Raw genomic sequence first — 22,658 nt, 5'->3', positions numbered from 1 at the left:
GATCGGATATCGCCGCCGCCTACATTATAGCTATTAACCCCTAATCTGCTGTCCCTAACACCGCCGACCCCTACATTATAGTTATTAACCCCTAATCTGCCTCCCCCAACGTCGCCGCAATCTAACTATAAGTATTAACCCCTAATCTGCCGACCCGATATCGCCGCCGCCTACATTATAGCTATTAACCCCTAATCTGCTGTCCCTAACACCGCCGACCCCTACATTATAGTTATTAACCCCTAATCTGCCTCCCCCCAACGTCGCCGCAATCTAACTACAAGTATTAACCCCTAATCTGCCGACCCGATATCGCCGCCGCCTACATTATAGCTATTAACCCCTAATCTGCTGTCCCTAACACCGCCGACCCCTACATTATAGTTATTAACCCCTAATCTGCCTCCCCCCAACGTCGCCGCAATCTAACTACAAGTATTAACCCCTAATCTGCCGACCGCAAATCGCCGCCACTATAATAAATGTATTAACCCCTAAACCGCCGCACTCCCGCCTCGCAAACACTATAATACATTTTATTAACCCCTAATCTGCCCTCCCTAACATCGCCGCCACCTACCTACAATTATTAACCCCTAATCTCCCGCCCCCATCGTCGCCGCTACTATAATAAGGTTATTAACCCCTAAACCTAAGTCTAACCCTAACCCTAACACCCCCTAACTTAAATATAATTTAAATAAAACGAAATAAGTTTACTATAGTTAAATAAATGAATCCTATTTAAAACTAAAGACTTACCTGTAAAATAAACCCTAAGATAGCTGCAATATAACTAATAGTTACTTTGTAGCTATTTTAGGATTTATTTTTATTTTACAGGCAACTTTGTATTTATTTTAACTAGGTACAATAGTTATTAAATAGTTAATAACTATTTAATAACTACCTAGCTAAAATAAATACAAATTTACCTGTAAAATAAATCCTAACCTAAGTTACACTAACACCTAACACTACACTATCATTAAATTAACTAAATAAATGAATCATATTTAAAACAAAATACTTACCTGTAAAATAAACCCTAATATAGCTGCAATATAACTAATAGTTACATTGTAGCTATTTTAGCATTTATATTTATTTTACAGGCAACTTTGTATTTATTTTAACTAGGTACAAAAGCTATTAAATAGTTATTGACTAATTAATAGCTACCTAGTTAAAATAATTACAAAATTACCTGTAAAATAAATCCTAACCTAAGTTACAATTAAACCTAATTAACTACAAGTACCTACAATTATCTACAATTAAATAAACTAAAGTACAAAACCCGCCCACTAAATTACAAAAAAAAACAAGCACTAAATTACAAAAAATAAAAAAATATTACAAGAATTTTAAACTAATTACACCTAATCTAAGCCCCCTAATAAAATAACAAAGCCCCCCAAAATAAAAAAAAATGCCCTACCCTATACTAAATTACAAAAGTTAACAGCTCTATTACCTTACCAGCCCTGAACAGGGCCCTTTGCGGGGCATGCCCCAAAGAAAACAGCTCTTTTGCCTGTAAAAAAAAAACACAATCCCCCCCCCACATTACAACCCACCACCCACATACCCCTACTCTAACCCAAACCCCCCTTAAACAAACCTAACACTACCCCCCTGAAGATCTCCCTACCTTGAGTCGTGTTCACCCAGCCGGGCCGAAGTCTTCATCCGATGGGGCAGAAGAGGACATCCAGACCGGCAGAAGTCTTCATCCAAGCGGGGCAAGAAGAGGTCTTCCATCCATCATACAAGTACCAAAATACAAACAAACACTAAATTACCAAAAATAATAAAATATTACAATAATTTTAAACTAATTACACCTAATCTAAGCCCCCTACTAGCTATTAATATAGCTTCAATATAACTAATAGTTACATTGTAGCTATTTTAGGATTTATATGTATTTTACAGGCAACTTTGTATTTATTTTAACTAGGTACAATAGTTATTAAATAGTTAATAACTATTTAATAACTACCTAGCTAAAATAAATACAAATTTACCTGTAAAATAAATCATAACCTAAGTTACAATTACACCTAACACTACACTATCATTAAATTAACTAAATAAATGAATCCTATATAAAACTAAAGACTTACCTGTAAAATAAACCCTAATATAGCTGCAATATAACTAATAGTTACATTGTAGCTATTTTAGCATTTATATTTATTGTACAGGCAACTTTGTATTTATTTTAACTAGGTACAATAGCTATTAAATAGATATTTACTGTTTAATAGCTACCTAGTTAAAATAATTACAAAATTACCTGTAAAATAAATCCTAACCTAAGTTACAATTAAACCTAACACTACACTATCATTAAATAAATTAACTACAAGTACCTATAATTAAATACAATTAAAAAACTAAACTAAAGTACAACCCCCCCCCCCACTAAATTACAAAAAATAAAAAAATATTACAAGAATTTTAAACTAATTACACCTAATCTAAGCCCCCTAATAAAATAACAAAGCCCCCCAAAATAAAAAAAATGCCCTACCCTATACTAAATTACAAAAGTTAACAGCTCTATTACCTTACCAGCCCTGAACAGGGCCTTTTGCGGGGCATGCCCCAAAGAAAACAGCTCTTTTGCCTGTAAAAAAAAACACAACCCCCCCCCCACATTACAACCCACCACCCACATACCCCTACTCTAACCCAAACCCCCCTTAAATAAACCTAACACTACCCCCCCTGAAGATCTCCCTACCTTGAGTCGTGTTCACCCAGCCGGGCCGAAGTCTTCATCCGATGGGGCAGAAGAGGACATCCAGACTGGCAGAAGTCTTCATCCAAGCGGGGCAAGAAGAGGTCTTCCATCCATCAGAAAAGTACAAAAAAACAAACAAACACTAAATTAGCAAAAATAATAAAATATTGCAATAATTTTAAACTAATTACACCTAATCTAAGCCCCCTACTAGCTATTAATATAGCTACAATATAACTAATAGTTACATTGTAGCTATTTTAGGATTTATATTTATTTTACAGGCAACTTTGTATTTATTTTAACTAGGTACAATAGCTATTAAGTAGTTAATAACTACCTAGCTAAAATAAATACAAATTTACCTGTAAAATAAACCCTAACCTAAGTTACAATTACACCTAACACTACACTGTCATTAAATTAACTAAATAAATTAATCCTATATAAAACTAAATACTTACCTGTAAAATAAACCCTAATATAGCTACAATATAACTAATAGTTACATTGTAGCTATTTTAGGATTTATATTTATTTTACAGGCAACTTTGTATTTATTTTAACTAGGTACAATAGCTATTAAATAGTTATTGACTAATTAATAGCTACCTAGTTAAAATAATTACAAAATTACCTGTAAAATAAATCCTAACCTAAGTTACTATTAAACCTAACACTACACTATCATTAAATAAATTAACTACAAGTACCTACAATTAAATACAATGAAATAAACTAAACTAAAGTACAAAAAAAACAAACACTAAATTACAAAAAATAAAAAAAAATACAAGAATTTTAAACTAATTACACCTAATCTAAGCCCCCTAATAAAATAACAAAGCCCCCCAAAATAAAAAAATGCCCTACCCTATACTAAATTACAAAAGTAATCAGCTCTATTACCTTACCAGCCCTGAACAGGGCCTTTTGCGAGGGCATGCCCCATAGAAAACAGCTCTTTTGCCTGTAAAAAAAAACACAATACCCCCCCCCCCACATTACAACCCACCACCCACATACCCCTACTCTAACCCAAACCCCCCTTAAATAAACCTAACACTACCCCCCTGAAGATCTCTCTACCGTGTCTTCACCCAGCGGGCCGAAGTCTTCATCCGATCGGGCAGAAGAGGACATCCAGACCGGCAGAAGTCTTCATCCAAGCGGGGCAAGAAGAGGTCTTCCATCCATCAGAAGTCTTGATCCAGGCGGCATCTTCTCTGTTCATCCATCCGGAGCGGAGCGGCAGCATCCTGAAGACATCCCACGCAGAGCATCCTCTTCTTTCTTGATCCGACGACTAGGTGACTGTACCTTTAAGTGACGTCATCCAAGATGGCGTCCCTTGAATTCCGATTGGCTGATAGGATTCTATCAGCCAATCGGAATTAAGGTAGGAAAAATCTGATTGGCTGATTCAATCAGCCAATCAGATTCAAGTTCAATCCGATTGGCTGATCCAATCAGCCAATCAGATTGAGCTCGCATTCTATTGGCTGATCGGAACAGCCAATAGAATGCGAGGTCAATCTGATTGGCTGATTCCATCAGCCAATCGGATTGAACTTGAATCTGATTGGCTGATTGAATCAGCCAATCAGATTTTTCCTAACTTAATTCCGATTGGCTGATAGAATCCTATCAGCCAATCGGAATTCAAGGGACGCCATCTTGGATGACGTCACTTAAAGGTACAGTCACTTAGTCGTCGGATCAAGAAAGAAGAGGATGCTCTGCGTGGGATGTCTTCAGGATGCTGCCGCTCCGCTCCGGATGGATGAACAGAGAAGATGCCGCCTGGATCAAGACTTCTGATGGATGGAAGACCTCTTCTTGCCCCGCTTGGATGAAGACTTCTGCCGGTCTGGATGTCCTCTTCTGCCCGATCGGATGAAGACTTCGGCCCGCTGGGTGAAGACACGGTAGAGAGATCTTCAGGGGGGTAGTGTTAGGTTTATTTAAGGGGGGTTTGGGTTAGAGTAGGGGTATGTGGGTGGTGGGTTGTAATGTGGGGGGGGGTATTGTGTTTTTTTTTACAGGCAAAAGAGCTGTTTTCTATGGGGCATGCCCCCGCAAAAGGCCCTGTTCAGGGCTGGTAAGGTAATAGAGCTGATTACTTTTGTAATTTAGTATAGGGTAGGGCATTTTTTTATTTTGGGGGGCTTTGTTATTTTATTAGGGGGCTTAGATTAGGTGTAATTAGTTTAAAATTCTTGTAATTTTTTTTATTTTTTGTAATTTAGTGTTTGTTTTTTTTGTACTTTAGTTTAGTTTATTTCATTGTATTTAATTGTAGGTACTTGTAGTTAATTTATTTAATGATAGTGTAGAGTTAGGTTTAATAGTAACTTAGGTTAGGATTTATTTTACAGGTAATTTTGTAATTATTTTAACTAGGTAGCTATTAATTAGTCAATAACTATTTAATAGCTATTGTACCTAGTTAAAATAAATACAAAGTTGCCTGTAAAATAAATATAAATGCTAAAATAGCTACAATGTAACTATTAGTTATATTGTAGCTATATTAGGGTTTATTTTACAGGTAAGTATTTAGTTTTATATAGGATTAATTTATTTAGTTAATTTAATGACAGTGTAGTGTTAGGTGTAATTGTAACTTAGGTTAGGGTTTATTTTACAGGTAAATTTGTATTTATTTTAGCTAGGTAGTTATTAACTATTTAATAGCTATTGTACCTAGTTAAAATAAATACAAAGTTGCCTGTAAAATAAATATAAATCCTAAAATAGCTACAATGTAACTATTAGTTATATTGTAGCTATATTAATAGCTAGTAGGGGGCTTAGATTAGGTGTAATTAGTTTAAAATTATTGTAATATTTTATTATTTTTGCTAATTTAGTGTTTGTTTGTTTTTTTGTACTTTTCTGATGGATGGAAGACCTCTTCTTGCCCCGCTTGGATGAAGACTTCTGCCAGTCTGGATGTCCTCTTCTGCCCCATCGGATGAAGACTTCGGCCCGGCTGGGTGAACACGACTCAAGGTAGGGAGATCTTCAGGGGGGTAGTGTTAGGTTTATTTAAGGGGGGTTTGGGTTAGAGTAGGGGTATGTGGGTGGTGGGTTGTAATGTGGGGGGAGGGATTGTGTTTTTTTTTTACAGGCAAAAGAGCTGTTTTCTTTGGGGCATGCCCCGCAAAGGGCCCTGTTCAGGGCTGGTAAGGTAATAGAGCTGTTAACTTTTGTAATTTAGTATAGGTTAGGGCATTTTTTTTATTTTGGGGGGCTTTGTTATTTTATTAGGGGGCTTAGATTAGGTGTAATTAGTTTAAAATTCTTGTAATATTTTTTTATTTTTTGTAATTTAGTGGGGGGGGGGGGTTTGTACTTTAGTTTAGTTTTTTTAATTGCATTTAATTGTAGGTACTTGTAGTTAATTTATTTAATGATAGTGTAGTGTTAGGTTTAATTGTAACTTAGGTTAGGATTTATTTTACAGGTAATTTTGTAATTATTTTAACTAGGTAGCTATTAAATAGTCAATATCTATTTAATAGCTATTGAACCTAGTTAAAATGAATACAAAGTTGCCTGTACAATAAATATAAATGCTAAAATAGCTACAATGTAACTATTAGTTATATTGCAGCTATATTAGGGTTTATTTTACAGGTAAGTATTTTGTTTTAAATATGATTCATTTATTTAGTTAATTTAATGATAGTGTAGTGTTAGGTGTTAGTGTAACTTAGGTTAGGATTTATTTTACAGGTAAATTTGTATTTATTTTAGCTAAGTAGTTATTAAATAGTTATTAACTATTTAATAACTATTGTACCTAGTTAAAATAAATACAAAGTTGCCTGTAAAATACATATAAATCCTAAAATAGCTACAATGTAACTATTAGTTATATTGAAGCTATATTAATAGCTAGTAGGGGGCTTAGATTAGGTGTAATTAGTTTAAAATTATTGTAATATTTTATTATTTTTGGTAATTTAGTGTTTGTTTGTATTTTGGTACTTGTATGATGGATGGAAGACCTCTTCTTGCCCCGCTTGGATGAAGACTTCTGCCGGTCTGGATGTCCTCTTCTGCCCCATCGGATGAAGACTTCGGCCCGGCTGGGTGAACACGACTCAAGGTAGGGAGATCTTCAGGGGGGTAGTGTTAGGTTTATTTAAGGGGGGTTTGGGTTAGAGTAGGGGTATGTGGGTGGTGGGTTGTAATGTGGGGGGGGGGATTGTGTTTTTTTTTTACAGGCAAAAGAGCTGTTTTCTTTGGGGCATGCCCCGCAAAGGGCCCTGTTCAGGGCTGGTAAGGTAATAGAGCTGTTAACTTTTGTAATTTAGTATAGGGTAGGGCATTTTTTTTTATTTTGGGGGGCTTTGTTATTTTATTAGGGGGCTTAGATTAGGTGTAATTAGTTTAAAATTCTTGTAATATTTTTTTATTTTTTGTAATTTAGTGTTTGTTTTTTTTTGTAATTTAGTGGGGGGGGTTTTGTACTTTAGTTTATTTAATTGTAGATAATTGTAGGTACTTGTAGTTAATTTATTTAATGACAGTGTAGTGTTAGGTTTAATTGTAACTTAGGTTAGGATTTATTTTACAGGTAATTTTGTAATTATTTTAACTAGGTAGCTATTAATTAGTCAATAACTATTTAATAGCTTTTGTACCTAGTTAAAATAAATACAAAGTTGCCTGTAAAATAAATATAAATGCTAAAATAGCTACAATGTAACTATTAGTTATATTGCAGCTATATTAGGGTTTATTTTACAGGTAAGTATTTTGTTTTAAATATGATTCATTTATTTAGTTAATTTAATGATAGTGTAGTGTTAGGTGTTAGTGTAACTTAGGTTAGGATTTATTTTACAGGTAAATTTGTATTTATTTTAGCTAGGTAGTTATTAAATAGTTATTAACTATTTAATAACTATTGTACCTAGTTAAAATAAATACAAAGTTGCCTGTAAAATAAAAATAAATCCTAAAATAGCTACAAAGTAACTATTAGTTATATTGCAGCTATCTTAGGGTTTATTTTACAGGTAAGTCTTTAGTTTTAAATAGGATTCATTTATTTAACTATAGTAAACTTATTTCGTTTTATTTAAATTATATTTAAGTTAGGGGGTGTTAGGGTTAGGGTTAGACTTAGGTTTAGGGGTTAATAACCTTATTATAGTAGCGGCGACGATGGGGGCGGGAGATTAGGGGTTAATAATTGTAGGTAGGTGGCGGCGATGTTAGGGAGGGCAGATTAGGGGTTAATAAAATGTATTATAGTGTTTGCGAGGCGGGAGTGCGGCGGTTTAGGGGTTAATACATTTATTATAGTGGCGGCGATTTGCGGTCGGCAGATTAGGGGTTAATACTTGTAGTTAGATTGCGGCGACGTTGGGGGGAGGCAGATTAGGGGTTAATAACTATAATGTAGGGGTCGGCGGTGTTAGGGACAGCAGATTAGGGGTTAATAGCTATAATGTAGACGGCGTCGATATCGGGTCGGCAGATTAGGGGTTAATACTTGTAGTTAGATTGCGGCGACGTTGGGGGGGGGCAGATTAGGGGTTAATAACTATAATGTAGGGGTCGGCGGTGTTAGGGACACCAGATTAGGGGTTAATAGCTATAATGTAGACGGCGTCGATATCGGGTCGGCAGATTTGGGGTTAATACTTGTAGTTAGATTGCGGCGACGTTGGGGGGAGGCAGATTAGGGGTTAATAACTATAATGTAGGGGTCGGCGGTGTTAGGGACAGCAGATTAGGGGTTAATAGCTATAATGTAGGTGGCGGCGATATCGGGTCGGCAGATTAGGGGTTAATACTTGTAGTTAGATTGCGGCGACGTTGGGGGAGGCAGATTAGGGGTTAATAACTATAATGTAGGGGTCGGCGGTGTTAGGGACAGCAGATTAGGGGTTAATAGCTATAATGTAGGCGGCGGCGATATCGGGTCGGCAGATTAGGGGTTAATACTTATAGTTAGATTGCGGCGACGTTGGGGGAGGCAGATTAGGGGTTAATAACTATAATGTAGGGGTCGGCGGTGTTAGGGACACCAGATTAGGGGTTAATAGCTATAATGTAGGCGGCGGCGATATCGGGTCGGCAGATTAGGGGTTAATACTTGTAGTTAGATTGCGGCGACGTGGGGGGGGCAGATTAGGGGTTAATAACTATAATGTAGGGGTCGGCGGTGTTAGGGACAGCAGATTAGGGGTTAATAGCTATAATGTAGGTGGCGGCGATATTCGGTCGGCAAATTAGGGGTTAATAAAATAATGCAGGTGTCAGCGATAGCGGGGGCGGCAGATTAGGGGTTAATAAGTGTTAGATTAGGGGTGTTTAGAGACTCGGGGTACATGTTAGGGTGTTAGGTGCAGACTTAGTGTTTCCCCATAGGAAACAATGGGGCTGCGGTGTTAGTTTTTTTTCAGCCGAAACTCCCATTGTTTCCTATGGGGAAATGCCGAATCTTAACGAGCTAATTCGGATTTATTCGGAGATACGGCAGCTATTTCGGATTCATTCGGTAGATTCGGAAGTATTTTAATTCGGAAATCCGAATCGATCCGAATCTCCGAATTTACCGAATTTACCGAATTTCCGAATTAATCCGAAACGAACCGCACATGTCTACTGATTTCTAAACCGTTGAAAACCGCCTTATAGCTCAGAGCATTTTTAAAGTTTTTCCCAGTTAGACAGTACTAGTTAATGTGTGTCATATAGATAACATTGTGCTCACTCCCGTGGAGTTATTTAGGAGCCTGTGCTGATTGACTAAACTGCATGTCTGTCAAAAGCACTGAGATAAGGGGGCAGCCTGCAGAGGCTTAGATACAAGGTAATCACAGAGGTGAAACATATATTAATATAAATGTGTTGGATATGCAAAACTGGTGAATGGGTCATAAAGGGATTATCTATCTTTTTAAATAAAAAAAAAATCTGGTGTAGACAGTCCCTTTAAGAAACTACCATCTACTGCCATATCAAGTCTGCTTATAAGGGAACATTCTACCCTTTGGATTTAGCATCTAAAATCTGAATCCATCATAACAGACACATTTTGTTCTAGTCTGCTTTCAATTAGGCAACAAGTTTTATGTACATCAAAACATCTGTAATGTAAAATGCAGGAACTAGGGGAACAGAATCACTGTGGCACAAAGGTAGATTTGGACAATCAGTGTGCAGGACTGTGTTGGTTATGTCATTTCCTGGTTGAGTTTTGGGGGTCTCTAGTTTCACTTTAAACTGAGTACAGTACACCTCACTTTACAGCACTTCACTTTACAGCGCTTCGCTAAAACAGCACTTTGTGGAGCTAAAGTTCAACCTCCAAGGATTTTGAAACAGTGCCGTAATCATTGTGCAATTGCGAGAAAAGTGACTGGCACCATTTTGTTATGCGCAGTTCACTCTGTTTACAGCATTACAGTGCAATCTGTGTCTCAGTGCTATAGTCTGGCACATTTTACTACAGTAATTGTCACTATTTTACAGGTACAGTATTTATTGAATACTGTGCTGTGCTAGTGTTAAACTAAATGTAGCACTATTGCAACCCTAATATGTGTTAGTTCAAACATGTTTTCAACTTTTTAAACACACTGGCAAGTGAAAAGAAAGCTAAAACCGCCTTGTTTTACTTTAAGGCGGTTTTCACTTTACAGCGGGGCTCCGGTCCCCAACTCCCTAACCTGCTGTATAAGTGGGGTATACCTGTAATAAATAAGGGGAAAATTGACAGAGCTTCCAAACTGGGACTATCCTGCAAAAAGCTTGATAAATTAGAACAATTTAAAGTAATAGCTTTTAATGTCTGTAGAACTTGCAACCTGTTGTTTTTAACAGCACTACAGATCTGTTGCTGGAGTAAAGCCATTATTGGGCTAGATTACAAGTGAGGCGCAAATGGTTTTGCGCTAGCGATATCATGTTTCTGCGAGCCTCTTTTATTCCGCTGATATTACAAGTGGGGCAAAATCATGATTGCGCTAGCGCAATCACCTTTTAAACTTCAATCCTTTAAGTGATCTCAGAGCTGGGGATAACTGGGTTAAGAAACCAAAATGTTGCACAAAACACTTTAAAAATACATTACAACGTACAGTTAGACTCATATTAACACTGTCAAATAAAAATTATTTAAAAAAAGATATTGCACAAAAAAGTTATAAGGGCTCAAAGATTGAAGATTTCGGGTTAGTTATTGTAATCTAACCCTAAGGGCTAGATTGTGAGAAGTGAGGCACAAACAATTTCACAAGGGTTTTAGCGATAGTTTGCGCTCTGTTTTAATTGTGCTCATATTACGTTGATCAAAATCAAGATTGCGATTTATGCTAGAATCCTTACCACGATCTCAGAGCTGTGGATGACTGTTTTCCGAAACTAAAAATGTCCCAAAACACATCAAAAATACATTACAAAGTAAATGTCTAATAAAAATTATTTTAAAAAAAAAATTGCATTTAAAAGTTATAAGGGCGCAAATTTATTAGAACTTTGTGTTAGAAAAAAAAGCAGGCACGGGGCTTTAACATTGAGATACATACATATACATGTCTAATGATGTTTATTTATGTCTATATATGTGTACTTATGTATTAATGTATTTATATGTGTATATATGTATTTACAGTCATATATACACACATAAAAACATTAATATATATGTACACATATAAATACATTAATACATATGTACACATATATAGACATATATATTAGTGCATTGGAGCCTTTTCCTCTTAAGTAGATGAATACATGTAAAAACATATTTATGCAATATTCATATTTAATAAAGGTTTTAACTATGTATTTACTGTAAATATAAAACACCAACAAACTAGATGCTGGGCTGAGTAGATACTGTATGTGGCTCGTTAGAAGCATAAGCTTAGGCAGTTCACAGACATGAAAGTCCCACTGTGTGGGTGAGTGACCAAACAATTTCTGAATTGCACAATATCCCTCTTAAATAACACAATGGCTCACAGAGTTGCTTGAATCCCGCAACTACTTACTGTAAATATTTCACATTTAAATGTTCTGCACATAGCAAAATATGTTATATGTATTTCTAAATAGATATTACTATATATATATTGTGACAGAACCCAAGGCATAGTAATGGAAGGGGTCTATATTCTCTCAAAAGTGCTGCAGTGCGGGGTCTGGTCTGACAACCCCAGGGAGAATTGTTATGTTTGTTTACCACATAGAGAAAATATGTGATTTATTTCTGGGTCCCTGGGGTGGAACATTTGGAGAGTAGGGTGAGCCAGTGCTCCACCCCGCAGTTTGCAGGTAGCACATTATGTCAAAAAGTCCAGTTCAGGATTTCTGTCTGACTCAGCTAGCTACTCACCTGCATGTGGTAATTGACAGCAGGTGCTAATTAAATCCCCAGTCAGGGGTTGAGAGGTAGATTTTGCCAGCAGTAAAGGGAAACTGCAAACACTCTCCTGAGTGACTGAGCGGTATTATCTCTAAAGGACAAACAAAGTTTGAAAGGTCTGTGCATTATTACTTTTGTGAAAAGCTACTTAGTGCAGACAGTTGTACTTGTTAGTAAGTGCTCAGTGGAGCAAGCCTCTTTTGTTTTGTTTATGTTTATTTTGCCTGTTTTTGCCAGACCTGATAATAAACAGACTGTATTTTAAAAAACTACAACCTTGTGTGGTGTTTCCAGCTTTGAGGACTGTGTGTTTCCAAGATCCCAGGTCGCATATGGTGGAGGCAGCGGGCGAACACACTGATAGTCTGTTAAGGAAACAATACCACACTTAAAATGGAGGAAGTTGTAAAGGCTTTACTACAGGCTACGGTCTCACAGCAACAGGCCACTGCCACACAGCAAAAAGATACTGCCAGCCAGCAAGAAAATATTACAGTACTACAACAACTGGCAATAACACAAAGAGAGGAACAGCAGAATATTACACGTACCATGCAGCAGGAGATTCAAGGCCTATCTGAAAGACTGGGCAGGTGTGCTGCAGAAATACCACACAACGGTAAGACTCTGAGAGTAACTATTTGCAAAAGATGGTGGCTACAGATGATGTGGAGGCTTACCTGATGGCTTTTGAAAGGACAGCCAAAAGAGAAGGGTGGCCTGTGTCTAAATGGGCAAGCCTCCTTGCGCCATTTCTGAGTGGAGAACCTCAGAAGGCATATTATGATTTGGAGCCTGAGCAGGCCAGTAATTATAAAAAGCTAAAAACAGAATTCTTGGCCCATCTGGGAGCAACAACAGCAGTGAGGGCCCAGCGATTTCACTCCTGGACTTCCAGTCAAGATAAAGCTGTGCGGTCACAGATGTTTGACTTGATACATCTTGCCAGGAAATGGCTACAGCCAGAGGTCAACTCAGCTAGTCACATTGTAGAACAGCTCGTGATGGACCGGTTCCTGCGAGGATTGCCTGTTTCCCTGCGGCGGTGGGTCAGCCAGAGTGAACTTAAAACTGCTGATGGTCTAGTTGCCCTGGTGGAACGCTATTTGACTGCCGGAGAGTTTCTACAAATCCCCAACCAGGAAAGACCTAGAAACCCGAAGATCCAGAGTCCCAGTAAATTGTGTAAGACTGTTCCGGGGAAAAGGGGGTATCGGGAGGAACAGATGGGTTTTTACAACCCAAAGGGACATTACAGCAAGGGGCAAGAGTTTTGTGAGGCAGGAAGAGTCTACAATAGCCTCAAAGATGTTGTCTTATGCTAATATTAAATGTTTTCAATGTAAAGAGTATGGACATTTTGCAAAGGACTGCTCTGAGAATGATGTTGCTATGGAATGTAATGTTGGCAATATGAGAGACAATTATTCATTGTACTCTCGTTCAGTATATGTAATTACCAAAAATTATTGTTTAACCTCTTAAGGACATATGACAAAATTTTTCCGTCATAAAACAATTGAGCAAACTGAAAACTGTGTCCTTAAAGGGTTAAATGGCCACCCTTGGTGTACTGTAAGGGTGGAGGGAGATTAAATTAAAGCTTTGCTGGACTCTGGTAGCATGGTTAAGCTCATAGACAGGGGTTTGTTGAGAAATACTCCTATTGATAATTGCCTGGGGTACTAACAGCTGTTTGACAGACTCCTTTTTCCCAACTCTGTACAATAAATCATTTTCCACTTCAAAGTATGGATAGGTGAGGGCTTTATCAGTATTAATGGGGGTACCATTTCTTATGGAAATATAGTTTCTAGCCCCAGCTAAAGTTGGATCCTCCCATTGTGCAGCCCTAAAGTTACTTGGGCTAACTTCTATGTCAGTTATTTCTACATCAGGTTCAGATATATTAGATTGACCTGTATTATCCTGTTCAGTGTATCCTCCAACTAGGGTTTCCATAGGGGTTGAGTGTTTCCCTCTAGCAGGAGTTATTTTGTCTAAGTCATCTCCCAATAAATCAGAAAAGGGAAATTCACAAACAGCGCCCTCTATTGAATCCGGTGAATTTTCCTCAGCAGCATTCCATAGATTCAAAAAATGGGGAAAATCTCTGACTATTATTATTTCATGGACTAATTTATCCACTAAACCAACTCTATGATTTATAGGGCCATTTTGTGTTTCAATAAGTACTTTAGCAGTTGGATACTTGTATATGTCCCCATGGACACAAGCAATATATTATTAGTTTGCTGCATACCCCATGCCAAGCGTTGATGAACTTGTGGAGCGACTCGAGAGAGCCAGGTACCTTACCACATTGGATTTGACCAAGGGTTATTGGAAAGTGCCGCTTACAGGACAGGCAAAGGAAAAGGCTGCCTTCTCTACTCCAGATGGGCTCTTCCAATACAAGGTGTTACCTATTGGCCTACGTGGTGCTCCAGCAACATTTCAAAGAATGATAGACCGGATCTTAAGGTCACATGCTCATTATGCCACAGCTTACTTAGATGATGTGGTCATACATAGCGAAGATTGGGAGTCTTACTTGCCAAAAGTGCAAGCTGTCCTTAATTCCATAAGAAATGCCAGTCTGACAGCAAATCTTAGTAAATGTACCATTGGCTTGGAGGAGGCCAAGTATCTTGGCTATTCCATTGGAAGAGGAATAGTTAAGCCCCAACTTGCTAAAGTTGAAGCCATAAAGAATTGGCCACGACCTATAATGAAGAAACAGGTCAGAATATTCCTTGGGGTTGTTGGCTACTACAGAAGGTTTATCTCCAACTTTGCTACTATAGTGGGTCCTTTAACTGACCTCACTAAAGCAAAATCTCCAGTAATAGTGAAATGGTCCTCTGAAGCTGAACAGGCATTTCTAAATCTCAAGAAAGCCATCTGTAGACAACCAGTGTTAGTCACCCCTGATTTTTCAAAGGAGTTTTTTTTACAGACGGATGCCTCTGATGTAGGGCTTGGAGCATTGCTTTCCCAGGAAAGTCAAAGTGAAGAGCACCCAATACTATACCTGAGCCGGAAACTTCAACCTAGAGAAAAGAACTATTTGATTGTTGAAAAGGAGTGTCTAGCAATTAAATTGGCTGTTGAAACTCTCAAATATTATTTGTTGGGCAGAAAATGTATACTAGTTACTGATCATACACTTCTCAAATGGATGAGTCAAAATAAGGATAATAATAGTAGAGTTACATGCTGGTTCCTTAGTTTGCAACCCTATCACTTCTCAGTAGAACACAGGGCAGGAAGTAAACAGGGTAATGCTGATGGCCTTTCATGTATGCATACGCTTTTGGCCATGGTCGCTGGGGGGGGGAGGATGTGTGACAGAACCCAAGGCATAGTAATGGAAGGTGTCTATATTCCCTCAAAAGTGCTGCAGTGCGGGGTATGGTCTGATAACCCGAGGGAGAATTGTTGTTTCTTTGCCACATAGAGAAAATATGTGATTTATTTCTGGGTCCCTGGGGTGGAGCATTTGGAGAGTAGGGTGAGCCAGTGCTCCATTCCGCAGTTTGCAGGTAGCACATCATGTCAAAAAGTCCAGTCCAGGAATTCAGTCTGACTCAGCTAGCTACTCACCTGCACGTGGTAATTGACAGCATGTGCTAATAAAATCCCCAGTCAGGGGTTGAGAGGTAGATTTTGCCAGCAGTAAAGGGAAACTGCAAACACTCTCCTGAGAGGAATTATCTCTAAAGGACAAACAAAGTTTGAAAGGTCTGTGCATTATTACTTTTGTGAAAAGCTACTTAGTACAGACAGTTGTACTTGTTAGTATGTGCTCAGTGGAGCAAGCCTCTTTTGTTTTGTTTATGTATATTTTGCTAATGAGAATATGTCATAGTGTTTGCGTGAGAGAGTTGGTTTTTTCAACTTTTTTCTCCATTGACTTCTATGGGGAATGCGAAAAAGTGATAACGATTTTGGAATTTCGTCTTTAAGCGCGATTTGGGTTACTCCTGGAGAAAATGTAAAGAGTATGGACATTTTGCAAAGGACTGCTCTGAGAATGATGTTGCTATGGAATGTAATGTTGGCAATATGAGAGACAATTATTCATTGTACTCTCGTTCAGTATATGTAATTACCAAAAATGGTTTAAATGGCCACCCTTGGTGTACTGTAAGGGTGGAGGGAAATTAAATTAAAGCTTTGCTGGACTCTGGTAGCATGGTTAAGCTCATAGACAGGGGTTTGTTGAGAAATACTCCTATTGATAATTGCCTGGGGTACTAACAGCTGTTTGACAGACTCCTTTTTCCCAACTCTGTACAATAAATCATTTTCCACTTCAAAGTATGGATAGGTGAGGGCTTTATCAGTATTAATGGGGGTACCATTTCTTATGGAAATATAGTTTCTAGCCAAAGCTAAAGTTGGATCCTCCCATTGTGCAGCCCTAAAGTTACTTGGGCTAACTTCTATGTCAGTTATTTCTACATCAGGTTCAGATATATTAGATTGACCTGTATTATCATGTTCAGTGTTTCCTCCAACTAGGGTTTCCATAGGGGTTGAGTGTTTCCCTCTAGCAGGAGTTATTTTTTTCTAAGTCATCTCCCAATAAATCAGAAAAGGGAAATTCACAAACAGCGCCCTCTACTGAATCCAGTGAATTTTCCTCAGCAGCATTCCATAGATTCAAAAAATGGGGAAAATCTCTGACTATTATCATTTCATGGACTAATTTATCCACTAAACCAACTCTATGATTTATAGGGCCATTTTGTGTTTCAATAAGTACTTTAGCAGTTGGATACTTGTATATGTCCCCATGGACACAAGCAATATATTATTAGTTTGCTGCATACCCCATGCCAAGCGTTGATGAACTTGTGGAGAGACTCAAGAGAGCCAGGTACCTTACCACATTGGATTTGACCAAGGGTTATTGGAAAGTGCCGCTTACAGGACAGGCAAAGGAAAAGGCTGCCTTCTCTACTCCAGATGGGCTCTTCCAATGCAAGGTGTTACCTATTGGCCTACGTGGTGCTCCAGCAATATTTCAAAGAATGATGGACCGGATCTTAAGGCCACATGCTCATTATGCCACAGCTTACTTAGATGATGTGGTCATACATAGTGAAGATTGGGAGTCTTACTTGCCAAAAGTGCAAGCTGTCCTTAATTCCATAAGAAATGCCGGTCTGACAGCAAATCTTAGTAAATGTACCATTGGCTTGGAGGAGGCCAAGTATCTTGGCTATTCCATTGGAAGAGGAATAGTTAAGCCCCAACTTGCTAAGGTTGAAGCCATAAAGAATTGGCCATGACCTATAATGAAGAAACAGGTCAGAATATTCCTTGGGGTTGTTGGCTACTACAGAAGGTTTATCTCCAACTTTGCTACTATAGCGGGTCCTTTAACTGACCTCACTAAAGCAAAATCTCCAGTAATAGTAAAATGGTCCTCTGAAGCTGAACAGGCATTTCTAAATCTCAAGAAAGCCATCTGTAGACAACCAGTGTTAGTCACCCCTGATTTTTCAAAGGAGTTTTTTTTACAGACGGATGCCTCTGATGTAGGGCTTGGAGCATTGCTTTCCCAGGAAAGTCAAAGTGAAGAGCACCCAATACTATACCTGAGCCGGAAACTTCAACCTAGAGAAAAGGACTATTTGATTGTTGAAAAGGAGTGTCTAGCAATTAAATGGGCTGTTAAAACTCTCAAATATTATTTGTTGGGCAGAAAATGTATACTAGTTACTGATCATGCACTTCTCAAATGGATGAGTCAAAATAAGGATAATAATAGTAGTTACATGCTGGTTCCTTAGTTTGCAACCCTATCACTTCTCAGTAGAACACAGGGCAGGAAGTAAACAGGGTAATGCTGATGGCCTTTCACGTATGCATACGCTTTTGGCCATGGTCACTCACCCCACTAGGTTTGAGCTGGGGGGGGAGGATGTGTGACAGAACCCAAGGCATAGTAATGGAAGGTGTCTATATTCCATCAAAAGTGCTGCAGTGCGGGGTATGGTCTGATAACCCCAGGGAGAATTGTTATGTTTGTTTACCACATAGAAAAAATATGTGATTTATTTCTGGGTCCCTGGGGTGGAGCATTTGGAGAGTAGGGTGAGCCAGTGTTCCATTCCGCAGTTTGCAGGTAGCACATCATGTCAAAAAGTCCAGTCCAGGAATTCAGTCTGACTCAGCTAGCTACTCACCTGCATGTGGTAATTGACAGCATGTGCTAATAAAATCCCCAGTCAGGGGTTGAGAGGTAGATTTTGCCAGCAGTAAAGGGAAACTGCAAACACTCTCCTGAGAGGAATTATCTCTAAAGGACAAACAAAGTTTGAAAGGTCTGTGCATTATTATTTTTGTGAAAAGCTACTTAGTGCAGACAGTTGTACTTGTTAGTATGTGCTCAGTGGAGCAAGCCTCTTTTGTTTTGTTTATGTTTATTTTGCTAATGAGAATATGTCATAGTGTTTGCGTGAGAGAGTTGGTTTTTTTTCAACTTTTTTCTCCATTGACTTCTATGGGGAATGCGAAAAAGTGATAACGATTTTCGAATTTCATCTTTAAGCGTGATTTGGGTTACCCCTGGAGAAAAAAAAGTTTACTTTCAACTTGTAATACGAGTGCAATCAGACTAGCACTATATCGAAAACTCAAAATACTGCTCCACTTGTAATGTAGTCCTAAATGTTTAGTTATTTTCCATTTTTTTCTTTTTTTTTTCTTGCTATGTGGACAGGATATTTACTTTATAATGGTAACTAGAATAAGCAATGACATTTTTATGGAATATGTCAGTGGAATAGAGATGCTACTATTTGTGCTTGCAGTTGATGGTATCATTAGATTTCACTGCTGTCTATTGTAGTCCAAGAAAAATATGAATATCTCTAGAAATGAAACAGCAATAAGGATTATTCTGAAAACTACATGCTTGTTACTTAAAGGGAAATTAAAGTAATTATTTTTTCTTTGCTGTTTCTAAAATAGGGCATTTTAAAATGCATTTCTTTTCTTTTTTAAACATTTGCTCCATTTATAAATCTGTGGATGGAGTGAATGACAGCTCTCAAATTCAATAAAGTATTGTCATTTTTATATCTGCAGAGAGTGACTACATTTATGACTACCCCTGCTTGTGCAGTCATAAATTCCACTAATGAATGCTGCACTGCTGGTGTTGAATGCAGGGGGTCAGGTTCCCTGCCTGGGAATCTTGTTCATCTGACTTTTGATAATTAATGCCCTTTGTTGTTATGCTTGTTGGATACCCCAATGTCCATTAAAGGCATATGAAACCCAACATTTTCTTTTGTGATTCAGACAGAGCATACCATTTTTTTAAAAAAAGTTCCCAATTTACTTCTGTTATCAAATATGCTTTGTTCCCATTGTATTCTTTGTTGAAAAAAAACCTAAGTAGGTGTCTGGAGAACTGCATGGCAGAGAATAATGCTGCAATTTAGTGCTCTTGCAAATGGATAAGATTCTTGCAAAACTGCTGTCATATATTCCTCCAGACATGTGCTGCTTTTTTCATCAAAAGCTATAAAGAGAACCAAGACAATTTTATAATAGAAGCAAATTAGAAATGTGTTTACAATTGCATTTTCTATCTGAATCATGAAACTAAAAATGGTGGTTTCATGTCTCTTTAACCCCTTGAGTGCTAACGACGGCTCTGAGCCGTCGCAAATTGTCCCAGTCAGATGCTGTTAGTGACATCGCTAAAACTCACCCAACTTGAAGGTTATCTGGGGGATCCCACTGACTCCCACTCCTTCATGTTTCGCGTGGTGATGTCACGCACAACTTTATTTAAAAATTACAATGTACAATATAGGGAAATGGGAGCATGCTGCTTAGAAGTCTGTATCTCAGGCATCTAAGCAGCTACAGATCCCCAAGACCCACCATTGGAAAGGTAATCGCATATCCTTTCCAACGTTATAAGTCTTGGGGATCTGGGGGACAAATTAAAAAGTAAAAATTAAATATATTTAAAAAACAAACAAAAAAAACAAAAGCTCTTATTCAGCTTAGCACCCAGGTGGGAAATGGCTTAGCACTCCAAGGAGGGACATGAAACTCCAATTTTTTTTTTTTCATGATTCAGACAGAGCATGTGATTTCCAGTTTGTTTCTATTATCTAAATTGCTTCATTGTCTTGTTATCCTTATTTGAAAAGCATATGTAGGTAGGCTCAGGAGCAGCAACGCATTACTGGAAGCTTGCTGCTGATTGGTGGCTACACAAAAATGCCTCTTTTCATTAGTTCACCAGATGTCTTCAGATAGCTTCCAGTAGTGCATAACTGCTTCTTTAATAAAAAAGACACCAAGAGAATGAAACAAATTGGATAAAAGAAGTAAATTGGAAAGTTTTTTAAAATCACATGCTTTTTTGAATTATGAAAATTAAGAAAAAATAAAAATGTTGGATTTCATGTCCCTTTAATACAGCTTTGGGAGTTTGGCTTATCTGCCGGTAAACTTCTTTCCTACAGATTTGTCTTTCACAATTATGCATTTTCAAAATAATCAGGTTTAATTAACCTTTCTTCATGCAGAAAAACATACTTAATAGTGCTTTTTCGAATTATGCTTATGAAATCTAGAACTGTCCCTTTAAGCAGAAGATAACAACTAATGATGAGATATATTCAACAAAACACTAATAACAAATAATATACAAAAGTATAATACTGAGCTAACTGTAAAAACAAAATGTATGCTTACCTGATAAATGTACTGTTGGGAATATTACTCCTGGCCAGCAGGAGGAGGCAAAGAGCACCACAGCAAAGCTGTTAAGTATCACTTCCCCTCCCATAAACCCCAATCATTCGACCAAAGGAAAATGGAGAAAGGGAAATATCACAAGGTGTAGAGGTGCCTGAGGTTAAAGTTAAAATTAACTGTCTTAAAATAAAGGATGGGCCGTGGACTTACCATGTCCAGAAATAAATACATTTATCAGGTAAGCATACATTTTGTTTTCTTTATTAAGACACGGTGAGTCCACGGAATCATCAATTACTGTTAGGAATTAATACCCAAGCTAAAGGACACAGATGATTAGGGAGGGACAAGACAGGTAACCTAAACAGAAGGCACTACGGCTTGAAGAACCTTTCTCCCAAAGGAAGCCTCGGCCGAGGCAAAAGTATCAAATTTATAAAATATTTAAAAAGTATGCAGAGAGGACCAAGTTGCAGCCTTGCAAATCTGTTCCACAGAAGCTTCATTTTTGAAAGCCCAAGAAGAAGATCCAGCCCTAGTGTAGTGAGCTGTGATTTTCTAAGGAGGCTGCTGTCCAGCAGTCTCATAAGCTAAACGTATTAAACTTCTCAACTAGAAGGAAAGAGAAGTAGCAGTAGCTTTCTGACCTCTGCGGGTCCCAGAGAAACAAACAAAGAATGCAGAAGACTGGCGAAAGTCCTTAGTTGCCTGTAAATAGAACTTAAAAACACGCACAACATCTAAATTGTGTAACAAACGTTCCTTATGAGAAGAAGGATTAAGACAGAGAGAAGGAACAACAATTTATTGATTAATATTTCTATCTGAAACAACCTTGGGAAGAAAACTAAACTTGGTACGCAGAACCGCCTTATCTGCATGAAATATGAGATAAGGCGAATCGCACTGTAAAGCTGAGAGTTCTGAAACTCTCAGAGCAGAAGAGATAGCAGTAAGAAACAAAACCTTCCAAGATAACAACTTAATATCTATGGATTGCATTGGCTCAAACAGAGCCTGTTGCAAAACTTTAAGAACAAGGTTAAGACTCCATGGTGGAGCAACAGATTTAAACACAGGCCTGATTCTGACCAAGGCCTGACATAAGGATTGCACATCTGGCACGTCCGCCAGACGTTTGTGCAGCAAAATAGATAAAGCAGAAATCTTACCCTTCAGAGTACTGACAGACAAACCTTTCTCCAGACCTTCTTGGAGGAAAGATAGAATTCTATAAATCCTGACCCTACTCCAAGAGAATCCTTTAGATTCACACCAATGAAGATATTTACACCATTTCTTATAGTAAATCTTTCTAGTAACAGGCTTACAAGCCTGAATCATGGTCTCAATGACCGACTTGATTTGAATGAAGGAAAGGCCCCTAAAGTAGAAGGTCCTTCCTCAGAGGAAGTCTCCACGGAGGTAGAGACAACATTTCCACTAGATCTGCATACCAGATTCTGTGAGGCCACGCCGGAGATATTAGAATCACCGACACTCTCTCCTGCTTGATCCGAGCAATGACTCGTGGAAGGAGAGCAAACGGAGGAAACAGATATGCCAACCTGAAGTTCCAAGGAACTGCCAGAGCATCTATCAGAAAGGCCTGAGGATCTATCGACCTCAAACCGTACTTTGGGAGCTTGGCGTTCTGACGAGACCCAATTCCGGTAACTCCCATTTGGTTGTTAACCTGGAGAACACTTCCCGGATGAAGTTCCCACTCCCCGGGAGGGAAGGTCTGTCTGCTCAGGAAATCCGCTT

Source organism: Bombina bombina, chromosome 1 (assembly GCF_027579735.1).
Source record: "Bombina bombina isolate aBomBom1 chromosome 1, aBomBom1.pri, whole genome shotgun sequence".
Classification (NCBI taxonomy): domain Eukaryota; kingdom Metazoa; phylum Chordata; class Amphibia; order Anura; family Bombinatoridae; genus Bombina; species Bombina bombina.
Note: the sequence above shows the minus strand (reverse complement) of the source record.